Source organism: Adelges cooleyi, unplaced genomic scaffold (genome assembly GCF_023614345.1).
Source record: "Adelges cooleyi isolate 19-005CV unplaced genomic scaffold, UGA_ACOO_1.1 ACOO_flye_CR_arks_rails_tigmint_CR_PRNA_115, whole genome shotgun sequence".
In the NCBI taxonomy this organism is placed as follows: Eukaryota; Metazoa; Arthropoda; class Insecta; order Hemiptera; family Adelgidae; genus Adelges; species Adelges cooleyi.
Genome location: NW_026095768.1, coordinates 110,366 through 116,107, shown reverse-complemented (window position 1 = coordinate 116,107; position 5,742 = coordinate 110,366). Strand labels below are relative to the sequence as shown.

Below are 5,742 nucleotides of genomic sequence, written 5' to 3'. Positions count from 1 at the left end.
CTAAGTCAATATATTCGAAATAAACTAAAATAAAAATTATTTACAATGTTATTTAATTTTTTTTTTTACTTCTTGCGATATCATTTAGTTAATATCATAAAGACTTAAAATTTAATTAGCGAATAAATCGTACTAATTTTAAATTTAAAAATGATCATTTATGAGTGGTAAATATTCTGTAAAATAAATATGCAATCATATATGTCGGGGAAGATGGGGTAGATTGAATGAGGGGTACATTTAAATAATGTCGTGTAACGAGCCTGCTTAGCTTGTTGGCTAGACTAGAAACAGTAGTCGCCGATAGGACTAAATAAACGGATCTTGAAGAACGGGTGGCTAGCTCGTATCTAAGGTACCTTTGGTCCCCTTTGTAGATTTTATATATTGTCCGAGGAGCTAAGCGATCGTACCTTAAAATGTAGGTACAGATAGCAAGCGAACATAGCCGATATCTCCGACCTCGCTGCAGGTTCAGAATACGGTCAAAATACCCAAGACTTTCGAAAGCAATAAAGTCGCTCTTAATTTGTTTACACGAGTCGAGAATATTATATACGATAATACGTCTAATAATATCGACAAGTGTAAACAGTATTTCTAATTCCTCGAACATTTTGTTTGGTGTTAAAATTTTATCAAAACAATGGCTACATCAGTAAAATTTGGGTCAAGTGAAACATGAATGCCTATGGAATATAAGCTGCCAAAGCTACAAAAATAGGGATATGCCATATGAAGCGCTTTCTTCTTTCACTGAAGAATTGGATATTGATGGATTTGGTACAAAAAAATTACTACGAAAATGAAAAATATATAGAAGCCAGTATCTGCAAGAGAAAAAAAGGTACGGGCATCTATGGGAACTGGATCCAGCGAGGAGGATTTATATCATCCAAAACTTTAATGGTATAATTAATTGGATAGCTTCCTCATGACCAGTACTGCACCAGGGGCTACTTCGTCAAACCTGGTAAGTGTAGAGTATTCTATTTTCTTTATTTTTAGTTGTCATTTATTTATTTTTCAACTATCATTACAGTAGGTGGTTGTTAAAAATAAAATATGTACACCTTAAAAAGTATTATTAAAACTATTGTTTGTATATCAACGGAATACCCACCACAGTCGTAACAATAAATAATGAAATAGTAGTTTCCTACAAAATAAGCGTTATACGTGGAACGTGTGCACTTGTTCCCCACAATATCATCAAATAATTCGTAAACCATATTTTTAACCTTATCGGTTGGGGAAAAACAAGATAATGTAATAGCCAATAGATAGTAATTTATTAAGCAAATAGTGAATTTTTAATTATACACAAAATATACTTGTGTATTTATTATTTAATTATATTAATTTAATTTGATTATTTACTAATTTTCTGAAATGGCATTATCTTGCCAAGGTACAGCTCCTTCCGTATTAAAATAGTTGCACGTTTTTCACGAACAAGTATTGTGTTTCGAGCAGAGTTTCCAGAGTTACAGGTTATTTTTTGAAAAGCTGATTATTTGGAAATAGTAGTCGTATGCTACCACTACCAACAAAACGATACTAAAAGTGTTATTGTAATTGAAAAATTCGGAGCCAGTACCACCCCAGGGTATTTGATAATAACGTGTTTCCCATCCATGGCACTTGCACAATTGGGAAAATTCCATCTTGTATCAAAACCCTTAATTATTTTATTCCATTCTTCTAAAGATTTGAGAACCTGAAAAAAATTAATTGTTTGTTTCAGGACATTGATGATGAAACTCGAGTATCAGCGGAATTATATTCAGAAAACATATCGGATAATCCAATAGAAGAGGTACCTAAAAACAAATCTACTCCAAAAGATTTAAAAGTGTAGAAAAAGGAAGTACACTGCTAATTATTGCACAATATTGTCCAAAAAGCTACTGTTAAAGAAGATGAAATAGATTAATTTAGAAATTATGTAGCTGCAAGTTTACGCAAACTCAAAACCATAAGCAGCATTAAAGCCCAAGGTGAGATTAAGGCCCGTATGCATATTCATGTTATGTGCCACATTAGCAACAATTAAGTAATACATAAACAAATTTATAAATTTTACTATGCACAGTGGTATTTATACGCTAGTTGTCTCATAAACTGACACATAAAGTTATGCGCTCAATAGCATAACATAAGTCTTATGTAATGAGTTATGTACCTACTTTTAAATGATAATTATTGATAACTTTATCAATAATTTTAATCAAGTACTATTTATATTAAAATTAATTAATTCATAAAAAGTATGGATGACTTCTTGGAGTTTGTGGCCTTTGTTGGCGAATTTATGGAGGATAAAGTTATTCGGGTACCAAGGAGGTACATTCGAAATATGGAAGACCCATTTAAAAAATATAGCGAAAATGAGTTTTTTAATTGGTACCGGTTTCCAAAAAATGTGGTTTTAAATGAAATAATGGGATTATTAAGTATTGAGTATACAAATAATCGTGGATTACCTTTTCCACCAATATTAAAATTACTAACCACTTTACGATTTTATGCTGCATCAAACTTTCAGGAAGGTTATGTCAGTTGATAGATGAAATTAAAAACATGTGTATTATATCATAGACTGTTTGTGGAGATCTAAGAGGAATTCACCAAAGCACTGTATCCAGAATCATTAAAACAGTTTCGGATCAGATTGCTAGTCGCTTAGGGGATCACGTTAAGTTTCCTCAAACTGAAGCTGAATGGGGTGTCATTAGACAACATTTTTATAATATAGCTGGAATGTCAGGTGTTGGAGGTTGTATTGACTGCACTCATATACAAATCAAAAATCCAGGTGGTCTTAATGGAGAAGTATATCGAAATCGTAAAGGATGGTTTTCTTTAAATGTTCCAGTAATTAATATTATAACAATAATATTTTATTTTTGTTTATTTAACTATCCAATCCTAAAATATTGTATCTAGTTAGTTTGTGGTCCACTGATGGAAATACAGGATTTAGTGGTTAGATGGCCAGGTAGCTACCATGATAGCTTCATCTTCAATGCCAGCCATGCATGTGCTGTATTTTCAAATAGTAATAATAATCTGTTACTTCTGGGAGATAATGGTAATGTAACAGTATTGAATTAATTATATTATGTTTTTTATAAGGTTTTATATTTATTTTATTTTATTGTAGGTAGTAAGTACAATAATAATAATACAATAGATTAATTAATACATTTGTTTAGGATATGCATGCAAACCCTACTTATTTACACCTTTACTCAATCCAGTTGCAAATGCCGAGAAGACGTATAATAAAGCTCACATTAAAACCAAGAATATTATGGAAAGAGTATTTGGTGTATGGCAAAGAAAATTCCCATGTCTAAGGAGAGGTTTAGCTAATTAGCCAAACACAATTGTTTCAATAATTGTATCCTGTGCTGTACTATATAACATAAGTTTAAAACTGAGATTACCAGGAATTGTGGTTGAAGATGAGAACGATGAAGTAGAAAATCTTTGGGCTAATGATGAATATGGAGATGTTGTTGGTGCAGCTGCTAGCAGAGCTTACATTATTAGACACTTTAATTACATATGTATATATTATATCTTTATAAGTTATTACAAATAAATACAATAGAATAACTAAGAAATACAAATTCACAATTTAATTAATAAAGTTTAATACCTGTCTTTTGATTTTTACTACTTAATTTAGTAGTTAACAAATAAAGTTAAACAAATTAAACAACACTATTTTGTAAATTGTAGCAGTCTTTTGGTTTCTACTATTTGTAGTAGTTTACAAATAAAATTAAATAACAATATTTTATATCAGTCTTTGGTTTTATACTGAGTATCCAGTAAGAAAGTTCAAATTACAATTTAAACAATTATTTTAACATTTAATCACAATTTTTATAAACTGATTTCAAATTTTTTATCTCCAACAAAAGTTTTTCTTTTTTCAGTTCATGCAAAATATTTTCTTCAGCTCTTTTAGCAATTAAGCCTTCTAATAATGACTTCTGGTATTGAATCTAAAAAACAAAATTGTAATTACTACTTACTTTATAACTATTTTATTTAAAATCAAATCAGTAATTTTATTTTATTAAAATTTATTTAATAATTACCTGTAATTTGTATAAAGTAGTTTCATATTCAGAATTTGATTTAAGTTTTTTTATTCTTAAGTTTGATTCTTCATTCACTGTAGATTTAAGTGACTTCTTTGATGTGTTCTTTATCGATAAATCTAATATTATAATACAATTACATTAAAGGAAAAATTAATATAAAATTACAAATTGTAAAACCAAAAAAGTGTTTACCGTCTAATTTAGTTTTATTAGTTGATGTAGCTGCATTATTATTAATTATATTTTCTGTACTTTGACAATCGATATCATTACCCATCATTTCTTCAAACTGAACACTGTCACTGTTATCATTGATCTTATCTGATACAATTCAGTAACATATTATACATAATCCATTTAAATATCCCCGCATGGGGTACCTTAATTGGTAACGGGTGTGACGAAACGGCGGACCCCAGTCTTTAGCGTAGGGAAAATGGCGCTCCCATCGCCCAATACACTGCGAAGTGTATTGCAATAGCCCCACGCTGACTTTAATTAGTTGGTGTGGAATGGTCCTCCAGTTTTGGGGGTTGAGCGTCGGGCTAACAACCCGACCTAGTAAAAAGCACTCGGTTAAGAAACCATAAAAAAAGCCTCGGAATTGGATTGAGAATGGCAAACAACTGGAATCGGAAAATTGGCTACGTATAGGAACATGGAACGTTAGAACACTAAACAAACCTGGAGCTTTGCAATATGTACTCGATGCTTAAAATAACTATACAACTGACATATTAGCAATATAAGAGATAAGGTGGCAAATAGTGGAAACCTAAAAAAAGGTAATACAACACTATTCTACAGTGGCACCACTAATGGAAAACATGAAAATGGAGTAGGTTTTATGATACACGACAAGATACTACTAAATGTGAAGACTTTCTCAGCATTTAATGATAGAATTTGCTATATCCGCATAGCAGGAAAGACACTTGACGTAATTATTATAAACTGTTGTGCTCCAACAGAAGAAAAAGATGAAGACATAAAAGATAAATTCTATGAAGAACTAGAAAGTGTGTATGACACTTTACCGCTGCACTGTATAAAGATGGTAGTAGGTGATATGAACGCGAAGGTTGGAAGGGAACACATGTATAGGCCGGTTATAGGACCTAACAGTTTATGTTTACAACGCGACCGCGTTGCTCGTTGCTGTAACCGGTTTTCCTCTCCATCCGTTTCCCCGTCCAATGCGTCGCACACCTGTTAATCTTAATAATTCACTACTACTGTACCTATTCTCTTTGCCTTCTAACACATACTGTATTATCACCCATATCATATCTTGTATTTTTTTTTGTATGTATGTTCGTTCTGTTCTTAACTTGTGTGTGCACGTTGTTACTACACACTCAAGAAAAATATAAATAGTTTTTGTTTTCATTTATATCAAATCTCTTTTTATTTTTCTTGCCATTACGGCCGTTAAATTGTGCAGACAACGACGTAAATATCTGTAACAGGACATGGTACACAAACGGTGTATTGTATTTGACTCTGTGACATTGCGTCCGGGTTAACCCAAGTCTCAGTCGACAGTGCGTCGATTCCGGGACTCCAATTCGCCCCGTTCGAGTGAGTACCCTGGTTGTTTATAGCTAATTCTGATGTCCGT

The 5,742-nt window shown here is 31.8% G+C and overlaps 1 pseudogene; it reads left to right on the top strand.

Moving 5' to 3' along the window:
* The first annotated feature begins 934 nt into the window (after positions 1–934).
* Positions 935–5,113, top strand: LOC126847654 (putative nuclease HARBI1; annotated as a pseudogene).
* The last annotated feature ends 629 nt before the right edge of the window (positions 5,114–5,742 follow it).